Genomic DNA, 10,572 nt, shown 5'->3' on the forward strand with positions numbered 1-10,572 from the left:
GGGGCACCTGGGTGGCTCAGTCGGTTGAGCGTCCAACTCCAGCTCAGGTCATGATCTCGAGGTCCGTGAGTTCGAGCCCCACATAGGGCTCACTGCTGTCACTGCAGAGCCCGCTTTGGATCCTCTGTCCCCCTCTCTCCGCCCCTCCCCTGCTTGCACTCTCTCTCTCAAAAATAAACATTAAAAAAAAAGAGAGAAAGAAAGGAAAATGGAAACGGCCACCGTACCACACAGGCTTGGTGGAGGCGGGGTCTGGCAGTCTGAAGGCACTGTTTGGCCAATGACTAAATGAATCGACAAATCCCTGTAACCACGGAGGCTGGGATTTCTTTCGGATCGATTCCCTTCTGCCTGAGTCTGGTTCGGCCAGTGATTTGTTGAGACCCCTCGGGCGAGTTGCTAACTTTGGGTTTTTTTTTTTTCCCCCCCAGGGCTTTGGGTGTTTCCCCTTAGCATATGAAGCCACTTCAAGATCAGGAGGTTGACTTTGGGGTGGGTGGTAGTGTAAACAGTAGAAGCATGACCCCTTTGTCGGGGTCTGTGGAACAGCCCAGGTCTCAAGGGCCCAATGAATAGTGGGCTTCATTCCAGAACCTTCCTCTGGATTCCCTCCTCACCACCTCCACCAAGATCCTCTGCTGGGAGGCCACACTCGCCTTTGCTCCGTAGACCAGCGGGCAGTGGAGCTGGCGGCCGCTCTATTCTGAGGAAAGGTCAAGGCCACCATGCTCTCTTGAAGGTTGAATGCAGGAGAAAGAGCGGGCCGGAGAAAAGTGGGCATGTTCTTCTTTCCCATGCATCAGAATCACCTGGAGGGCCCATTAAATGGCAGAGGGGGTGGGAGAATTCTACCACCAGAATTCTGTTCCGGCAGGTCTGAGGTGGGTCCCAACAAGTGCATTTCTAAGCAGTTCTCAGGAGGCTGATGCTCAGGAGCCTCTCAGGAGGCTCAGGTCAACCCCCAGATGCCAGTGCGCACGCCTCCAAGTCACCCGGGAGCCTCGGGGACCAGCGTTCACAGGGTGCACAGAGAGCTGGGCTGAGGCCGTAGTGGAACACCAGTGCCGTGCCTTCGACGAGCTCCCCGGGCCATCGAGGGCACCGGTGTGGACGTTCAGTTTCCTTGGAGGGCCTCCCTCATTCCCTCCCACCAAAAAGGGTTAGTGGGAAAGGGGGTGAGGAGAGAAAAAAGCAGGGATTACATCGGGCACGGTGGTCTGGACAACAGGCTTCCGAAATGCCCAGAAATGACGCCGGGCTTGGGGAAGGAAGGATGATTCACGTCTGTGGAGGGCCAGACAGACACGCAGGGGCACAGGCAGTCCTGCCGATTTAAAGGACGCTTCTGGGGCGCATCTCCCTCCAGGGAGAGAGGCTGATGATGGATGGATGTGGCAGCTGAGGCTTCCGAAGTGTCAGGAGTGGGGGTGGGGTGGGGGAGTGGGCCAGGAGGGCCGCCTGCTTCGCCAGCAGGACACAAGGCACTCACAGGAAGCACCCCAGGGCACCGCGTCTGCCATTTGCTGCCTGGGCACCCCCACACCTGTCCTTCAACCTCTTGACAAAGCCAGGCCCGCGTCCGAACCCCCCTCCGAGGACAGCGCCCAGGGGCTCAGGACTCGCTGTCTGCACGCCAAACCCACTTCGGATCCTGTAAGCAGCTGCTTTCCCACCAGGCTTTGGAGCAGAGCCTTCCAGGCCCTCTGGGGGGCGCCGCGGCGATGGCGATCGAGTTTCCTCACCTCACCAAGTGACACGTTTTGTGCCTCCAGCAGGGAGCGGGGGACTTAGGGGCATCGTGTGCTCCCACAACTCCAAAAGGAGGGCAGAGAGGTTACTGGATCCTATTTAAAAATGAGAAAAATGGGGCGCCTGGGTGACTCAGTCGGTTAAGGGTCCAGCTCTCGGTTTTGGCTCAAGTCAGGATCTCACGGTTTGTGGGATCGAGCCCCACGTTGGGCTCTGTGATGACAGCACATAGCCTGCTTGGGATTCTCTCTCTCCCCCCACCCCCCCGGCCCTCTCTCACTGCCCCTCCCTCCCTACCACCCCCCTCAGAGAGAGACAGAGAGGCAGAGAGAATGAGAGACAGAATCCCAACTGTGAGATCATGACCTGAGCCTAGATCAAGAGTAGGATGCTTAACTGACTGAGCCACCCAGGCACCCCAATAAATAAGCTTTTTAAAAAATGAGAAAAATGAGCGTAAAAGAAATGAAAGAACTTGTCCAAAGCTGCATATCTAAGTAAGAATTTGGGCCCAAACAGGAAGGGCAGGCCTCTCGTTCCCAGTCGGCCTCTCTGCTACAGGGAATTTAACTCCCTCTTGTCACTGGCATCAGGCTTGGGGTAGGAGGAGAGAAACGAGAGGCCGTAATAGTGGGTGGTGGGGCACAGGGCCCAGAGCCCCCTTCAGGAGGGAGGCCCTCGTTGGGAGGCTCGCAGCTCCGTCCCTGAAGGACCACCTCAGCTGGAGCGAGCTCTGTTGCCCAAGGTTGTGTCCCCTCCTGAGGTGGGCGGTGGGCTAGTTTCCATCCGACTCCAGATAGACATGAGGTACAAGGCCGGCCCCCTTGCCTCAGGGCAGGGGCATCTCTGTGGGCCCCCCAGCTCCAGAGTGCCCGCTGGCTTGGCCCAGGCTTTGGCTGCCACTGTGTCCCCCAATCCCCTTTCCACCAATCTCCTTCTGTCCCCCACAGGGGTTCATCCCAACAGCACCCCCATAAGTCATGAAAATCTCTTAGAGCGTGTTTCCTGGAAACTTCAGGCAGAAGCGGAAGGGAGCTGACATCAGCAAGATGCTTCTTGTTTCTTTTCTCTTTTCTTTTTTTAGATCGTCTCATTTAATATAATAAGTCTACGACATGAATGTTTTTGCTCTTTTATTGTTGAGGAAAAGTTAAAGAAGTTGTCAAGGGCCGTCTGGGTGGCTCAGTCAGTTAAGTGTCTGACTTCGGCTCAGGGCTTGATTGAACTCACGATCATGAACTCGGCGTTCGTGAGTTCAAGCCCCGTGTTGGGCTCTGTCTGTGCTGACAGCTCAGAGCCTGGAGCCGGCTTCAGATTCTGCCTCTCTGTCTCTGTCTCTGTCTCTGTCTCTCTCTCAAAAATAAATAAACATTAAAAAAAAAAAAAAAGTTGTCAAGACCGAATAGTATCTGGCAAAGCTGAGGCCCCTGCCTGGACTCCCGGGGCCTGATGTGGTTGTGGTCGGGGAGAAAAGGGAAGTTCAAGGTCAGTTTGCTGTCGCAGCAGCAAACCCTGTCTTACAGATTTTCCCTTAGGCCCCCCCCAGCGCCCCGGGCATTCTGGAGATGACAATGGAAAGACTTCTGTGTCTTGAGGCCTGGAACCAGGTCTAGAGGGAGGCCTTATGCTAGACCGTCCCCCCAGGGGTGGAGCAGCGGACAGCACCCAGTTCTGATGGGTTTTCTGAGCATGACTAAGCCTCCGCATCCGTTTGGAAAGTGGCTCATTTGAGCCTGCCCTGGCCCCTGAAGATTCAGAATACATATTTACAGTTCACGTAAGTAGCAATGAAAGTAACCCTTTTATCTTTTCCTCTTCATCGGGTCCTTCCACTGTGAACTCGAGCTGCAGAAGACGCAACCTTCCCCCGGAAGGTTAAGAGCCAGGTGTCTGAAAGTGACACCTGCCACATACACCCCGAGGAATTAGAAATCTCTGTTCCTTAACACAGCCAGAAACTCCTCTGGCCTCAGTAATGAGATGGGGGCCTTGAAATGAAATGGCAGCCCCCGGGTCAGGCGCTGCTGGGGCATGAGGTTGGCCTTTGCCCAGAAAGGAACCAGCTGCGGGCCTTGGTTTCCTCACCTGGTGGAGAATGTCCTTTCAGCCACAGGGGAGGCACGTCTGTGACTGCTGTCTTTTTCTTTTCCGTTCTGTTTAAAAAAAAAGCCTTTGTGAGAAAAAGCCTGTGGTTCCGTCTGTTTTCTCTGAGTGGTTTGTTAGTTGAGGTGTTTGCGTGCTGAGCAACGCGCACTCTTATTTTCCTCCTTAGCAAAACATTAATTATCTCACCCGGTAACCTTTCTCTCGGGGATTTTTTCATTACCACCCCCCAAGCTGTGGGGGCACCGAGCAATTTCTGGATTTCCCATCATCTCTGCAAGCTGACTGCAGTGTCTAAGGAGACAGCTGTCCCACTTGGCTGGGTGCAGGACCTCCTTCGTGCCCCAGAGCACCTGGAGATGGCCGCTCTCCCGGCGCTGCTCATGCTGGGTGGGAACCCTCTGTTTACATCTCTCGTCCCCCACGAGGCTGTGAACATACTCACTTTTTTTTTTTTTTTTGCTTTAAATTAAAATTGTTTAATTTCACAGTGTTCTTTTGGTTTCAGGGGGGATTTAAAATTTTACTTATGACCCCAAGGGCTCATCCTGAGAAGTGCCCTACTTTTTTTTTTTTTTTTGATTTTTTTAAAATATTTATTTTTGAGAGAGAGAGAGAGAGAGAGAGAGAGAGAGCAAGTGAGCAGGAGAAGGGCAGAGAGAGAGGGAGACACAGAATCCAAAGCAGGCTCCAGGCTCTGAGCTGTCAGCACAGAGCCCGATGTGGGGCTCGAACTCACAAACCGCAAGATCGTGGCCTGAGCTGAAGTTGGACGCTTAAGTGACTGAGCCACCCAGGAGCCCCAAGAGTGCCCTCCTTAATGCAACACACTCACTTCTGTATTCCCAGCCCCCCAGATCAGTGCCTGGCATGCTGTGGTGGCCCTAAGAAGGTCTGCTGCAGAATCAGGTGAATGAATGAAACACGAGACTGTACCGCATGAGTTGCTGGGGTCACAAATGAGCCTCCCTGTGGCACCCCACAGCCCGCGTCTCTTGCCTCTCTGTATAAGCAGGAGTTGGGGTCCTTTGCTGTTCCTGGCACTCGGTGAGTCCCATCCTCTGTGCCTGCCTGCGGCCATTCTCAGCTGCCAGCCAGCCGGAGCATTCACTCGGGAGCCCGAGGCCTCTTCCCCAGCCTCCCTTTGGATGGAAGAGAGAATTCAGGCCCCGGAGTCTGGGGATGGAGGGACCAGGGAATAACTGCGGAGCCTGGCAATGACTTGCCATCAGCTCCTTCTCTCCTGGTTTAAAGATTAGGCACCTAAGGCCCAGAGAGCTGGCTGTCAGGTTCAAGGTTACCTAGCTGGGGGGGTGACAGAGCTGGCACTCAGGCCTAGCAGTTGTGAGACACAAGAGCCTCCTTATTAATCCTGAGTGTGGGGCCTTTCTGGTCCCTCCTGCTGCCGCTTCCCCTGCCGCCGGGAGGAGGGAATGGCTGGCCTCTTTTCCCATGTGCGCAGCGCAAACTCCTGTTTCCAGCCTCATTTGATCCCTGAGCCTTCCCTCTGAAGCGGGCCGACTGGTGACGGTTGCCTCCATTTTGCAGATGAGGAAATTGTGGTGCAGAAAGCCGGGGTAACCGGCCCAAGAAAGCAGAGCTGGCCAGTGGCCCAGGCGGGGCTGACGTTCGGTTCTCAGAGTCTGGAGCTTGTGCCCCTACCTCCATCCTGTCCAGGAGCCCGAGGCACCTGACTCGACCTGGCTCCAGTGGAGACGTGAGACTCTGCCCTGCTCCAGCAGGGCTCCTGGGAGTTGAGACCAGAACCCAGGATCCTGCCTCCACCCAGGGGCTCTTCCTGCTCTAGGACTGGAGTCTTCAGATGGCTCCATTTGGGATGGTGGGTCTTATCAGGGGGCTCGGCACATGCCATACAGCAGGCTGGGGTGCCAACAATTCTGCAGAGTGCCCACCTGTACGTCCAGGCCTTCTTGCAAGGTGTTTGCTGAGATAAAACCTCCCTCCAATGGGAGAAAGCCTAAAAAGGGACCCCCTGCCCCCCTCGCAGCATCCTACTGTGGGGAAAGTGGGCGGGTAGTCAATCTCACAAAAGGACACTCTTTCAGCCCCCACCTACCCTCTGGCCTTGAAATCGCCTGTGAGCTATTCCCCAGCAGCAGAGACACTGGGTGCTGGCTTAGTCCACACTCAGAAGGGGGAAAAGGGGGGGCTCCCAGGACAGGGTGACTGATAAGGCACTTCCCTTTTGGGGCATGCTGGGCCCGCACTCCTCATGTGTTCTAGATAAAGGCGCCCACGTGGCTGTTGCACATAAATGTGTTTTCTCCAAGATAATAGGACTTCTGCCTCATAACTTGCCTCCATCTAAGGTTGGTTCTTGTTGGCTGGTCTCAGGGTGAAGCTAAGGAGAGGAGACTTACCTGAGTTTATCTTGCTTATTGACAATCTGCTTCTGTCTGTCCCACCCCTACAATGTAAACCGTAATGCTATGATAGGTTTGCGTATAAACGAATGCTAAAGGTCACGTACTTGAATCCTGTTACTATATAGTTTAGCTATCGACTGGCTACTCCTAAAACCCAGATGCCCCACAGTCAAAGGAATTTTGCACTTTCAGTAGCTGGTCCCGGGGCCTGTTGGTCTGTTCACATCAGTGGTTCCCCATTAGGGGAGTCGTCTGAGTCCACATTTGTCAGCCTGTGCCTCAGAGCTTGGCCCCAACTTCCTCCTGCCAGGCTGACCTCCATGTCACTATGCCCTGCACTTTAGGCTCTCTCCTTCCCTTCCCCCCTTCCTCCCCTCCTTCCTCCCTTCCTCCCTTCCTTCCTCCCTTCCACTATTTAAAGAGCTCCAGACCTTAAGTGCAGTGGACCTGTTTTCACTTAGCCTACGTGACATGGGTGGAGCCAGAGAAAAACAGATATGCAAATAAGCAAGGTAGGGGCACCTCAGTCGGTTAAGGGGTTAAGCATCCCACTCTTGATTTCGGCTCAGGTCACAATCTCACACAGTCTCACGGTTCCTGAGATAGAGCCCGCTTAGGCTCCGGGCTGACAGCAGGAAGCCTGCTTGGGATTCTCTCTCTCCCTCCCCTCTCTCTCTGCCCCTCCCCCCCCCCCCCCCCCCCCCCCCCCCCCGGAAAGAAATGAATTTTAAAAAATGAAAAATAAAAAACCACGCAAGGGAAATGCAGGTAAGTGCGGTGAATACAATGAAAAGTGTGATGTGGGGTGGGCGTGAGCCCGAATTCTCTGCCCTACCCCCAAGACCCGCACAGGTAAGTGTTGCCCAGGAAGCCCTGCCCACATTCACCTCTGGAGTGAGCACCCTTTGGCGGGGGCAGACAGTGGCTTTCCCTACGGTCCGAGTCCCATCCCGCAGCCGAGCTCTAAGCTTCCCAAGGGTAGAGAGCGCGTCTCCTCCAGTTCTGTGCCCTCTCACTTGCCCAGCACATGCCAGGCACAGAGGAACTGCTGTGTCAATGTGCAAGGGTCTCTCCTAGCTCAGAGCAAAGAGCAAACAGGGCCCAGCCCCCAGGTCACTGGCTGAGAAGAGAGCCCCTTCTATGCCCTGGAGAGGGACTGTAAGGGGCGCAGTTGAATGGGAAATTTCATCCCTGGGGGTGGGGGATTTAAACCAATCCCAAGTAATTGTCCGACAGGAACAAGTCGAGTTTGTTTAAACGTTTCAATAGTTTGCCTTGATGCACCCAAGAAGAGTATCATGCCTGTTTCTTGGCTTGGAAAGGTCTGGAACTGTGTACGGGGGCGGGGGTAAATGGACTTGGAGGCAGAGGAGGGGGTGGGTGTGTGGGATCTCTGAGTGGTGGGGTGGGTGTTCATTTTGCCAGAGCATATCGTTGGGTCTGTGTGCGGTGGGGCGTTGGTGTGGGATCTGTGACCGTGCCTGAAATACTGGCATAGGACGAGTGTGTGTCTGTGTGTGACGATGGAGGGTGTGTGGTTAGACGTGTGGGTGACAGCGTAGTGGTGGCTCGTGTCCATGTGTATGTGAGGTGTCCCCCTTGGTGTGCTGCCAGTGCTGTGGAGGGTATGGACGTGTGCTAGAGTGATCTTCCAGAAGGCAGCGAGGCACGTGCCCAGGGCCCCTTGCGTGAGGGATTCCGCACGCTCACAGAGAAAGGGCCAGGGAGAGGTGGAGCAGTGGTGGTCTGGGCCCTTGGGGGCCCTGGCAGCTGGGACTTCAGCCTCCTGGGTGGTAGCTGGGGCTTTATTAAGGATTAGAAGCCGCCAGAGAGAGCCCTTCCTGCTCCGCTGGCCTTTGGGGGGACACCCTGGCCTCTTCAGCTTTCCTTTGATTTATGATCCCTTCGTTTCAAAGCCCTATCCTCAAACACCATCCCCAGTTTTTACGCTCCTACCCAGAGCAGACACCAAAATATTTCTGTTTCCTCTGGAAAAATCCTGGGAGGTCTGTTTATGGCTGCCGCAGAGCAGCACACATCTGCGCGCGGTTTAGCTGGGACAGCTGGAAACTCAGGATCTGGAATTTTCTGGAATTCAGACCGCACTGGCGCTTCCCCGCTTCCCCACAACTGTCACACCGCAGTGAGTTCTTGTGCCCAGAGGCAGCCCTCTGCTGGTCCCTGGACGCCCACGCCCACGTATGCGGATACACTCTTGGACCCAACATTTCAGTTAACGCACGGAGGCGGGACAGGGATGCCCAAGCACGCAGGCGTTGCTGGCACTTTCTGAGAACAACCTCAAGCACAGCTTCCCCAGGGTACAGAGACCCACTGACACATGCAGGCTGGCACCCCCTGGGACCCGTCCACACGTATAACGCCTCAGACGTGCGGGACAACACATGCTGACTCACAACTCCCACACGAGGACGTGCGAGGCACCCAGAAGGTGTGATTCACCTTCAGCCACCTACAGAATCCCACCCTGAGCCAGTCTGCTTCAGGCAGCACCTGTCCTTCCAGGTAACAGGATAGGCCCGCCCTCCCCTGGAAGGGTCAGGTACTTTCAAGCCCGGGAATGCCCAGGCTTCCCCATCCTCTGCGCCTTCCCTCACAGAGGCTGCCCCTCACCTCTTCTTTGGCTCTGGGCACCCTGGATCACCTATTCCTTGGGTCTCCCTGGGCTGCCCTCGGCACCCACGTGCCCCGGGCCTCAGCCATCTCCTTGCAAAGGGCGCTTGGATTTCATGTTGCTCTGACACCGGACTCTCCCGGCCTATCTCTCTAGGGCTGACCGGGCCAGGCACAGGCCACCCTCCCAGGTCCCAGGGCTCGGGCCATCTGGGCAGGCAGGGCCTCCAGGCTGTTGGGAGTCCTGGAGGCAGGACTGGGAACAGGGAAGGGGGCAGTGCTCCAGGAGCTGGCTGGGGAGGCAGAGGAAGGTCACTGTGTCCTGGGAGACATAATGAGGTGTGCCAGGAGGGGCTGAGACAGGAGGCAGCACCCAGCCGTGCAGGGGTTGACCTGGGCTGGCGAGGAAGGGGCCAGCCGGTCCTGCTTCTGGGGCTTCAGACTGTTCTCAGACACAGGCCTCGAGGAGAGCTGGGAGCGGGGCCCGGACTGAGAGGGGCCACCATTCCTGGTGAGGGCCCGCGGAGCTGCCTGTCTCCTGCAGACTCCTCAGTCTCCTGTGACTCTGGCCCCTCTTCTCTGTTTTTGCTTCCGATGCAGCCTACCCAGGCACCCTGGTGGGCTGGCCTGGGACTGAAGCGCCTCCCCAGTGTCCCCACCCACCGCGTGCCCCCTCTGTAGGGCAGAGCAGGGGACCTGACCGGAGCTCTTGTGTTCCTGCATGCCTAGATCTCTCCAGAAGCTCCATGGGTTCTGGGGCCACTCATTTCAGCAGCCCTCCCCCTCCCCCTCCGCGCGCCAGAAGCGTCCCCATTGCCAACCCCTCCTCCTGCCCCTTTCATTCTTTCGGGCCTGTTCTCGAATCTGCAGTTGCTTCCTCTTCTCCCTTAGCCAAACCAGGCTTCCCAGATTCCAGCAAAGCTTCCCCGGAATTTGCTCTTTAGGGCAGATGGGGGTGGGGAAGGGGGGCAGGCAGAGGAAGAAGGAGAGGGTAAGTGGGAAATAGAAAGTGGAAAGAAGCAAAAAGAACTGACTTTCACTCGGGCCCAGGAGGGGAGGAGGGGCCGGTTTAGTGCAGTGGCAGGATGCCCAGCGACTGGGTGGCCAGGGGAGCAGGTGCGGAGGGAGCAGAGAAGGATCTATGCTCCCCGAGCCCCCCTTGCCTTGCTGGGCACCCGTTCTAAGGCCGCACCTGGCCCACATGAGGACAAGACCTATGAACTCAGCCTCTCCAGCAATGTGTCCCAAACTCTTGATCGTCTCAAGCAAGACCAGGATGCCCTAGGGCTCCCAGTGTGGGGACCCCTGGGCCTGGGGCGCTCTTTCACCCCCTCCATCTGTACACAGGGCTGTCGTGGTGCCTCCACGTCCAAAGAAACGTCCAGCCTCGTGGGCCTTCCCAGTCCCCCTTGGAGCCCTCCCTCTGCCTACAAGGGCAGGCTGTCCACAGACCCCACTCTTCGGTTCCTGCTAGCACTTCCTGGACGGCCCTTCTCAGCGTCCTGTCCGTATTCTACAGATAATCATGGAGTTCTCTAACCTAATCATGGGTTAGAAACCCCCTCAGAACTCCGATGGAAGCCTCAAGCTATTCTCCCCCTTCCCCCCCCCCCACATTGTTTCATATTTGGGAGATAGGGGACAGTTTCTTTAAGGCTTTTGCATCTCAATTTCTTAATTGCAAATGGGAGCTTGCATT

General features: G+C 56.1%; 1 long non-coding RNA gene across 1 annotated transcript; it reads left to right on the plus strand.

The window, feature by feature from the left end:
- The first annotated feature begins 3,291 nt into the window (after positions 1-3,291).
- LOC125908843 (uncharacterized) lies at positions 3,292-6,430 on the plus strand. Its single transcript, XR_007453449.1, has 3 exons — positions 3,292-3,526; positions 4,702-4,899; positions 5,401-6,430. It is a non-coding gene; the product is annotated as an uncharacterized LOC125908843 (long non-coding RNA).
- The last annotated feature ends 4,142 nt before the right edge of the window (positions 6,431-10,572 follow it).

This window comes from Panthera uncia, chromosome D1 (assembly GCF_023721935.1).
Source record: "Panthera uncia isolate 11264 chromosome D1, Puncia_PCG_1.0, whole genome shotgun sequence".
NCBI classification, from domain to species: Eukaryota; Metazoa; Chordata; class Mammalia; order Carnivora; family Felidae; genus Panthera; species Panthera uncia.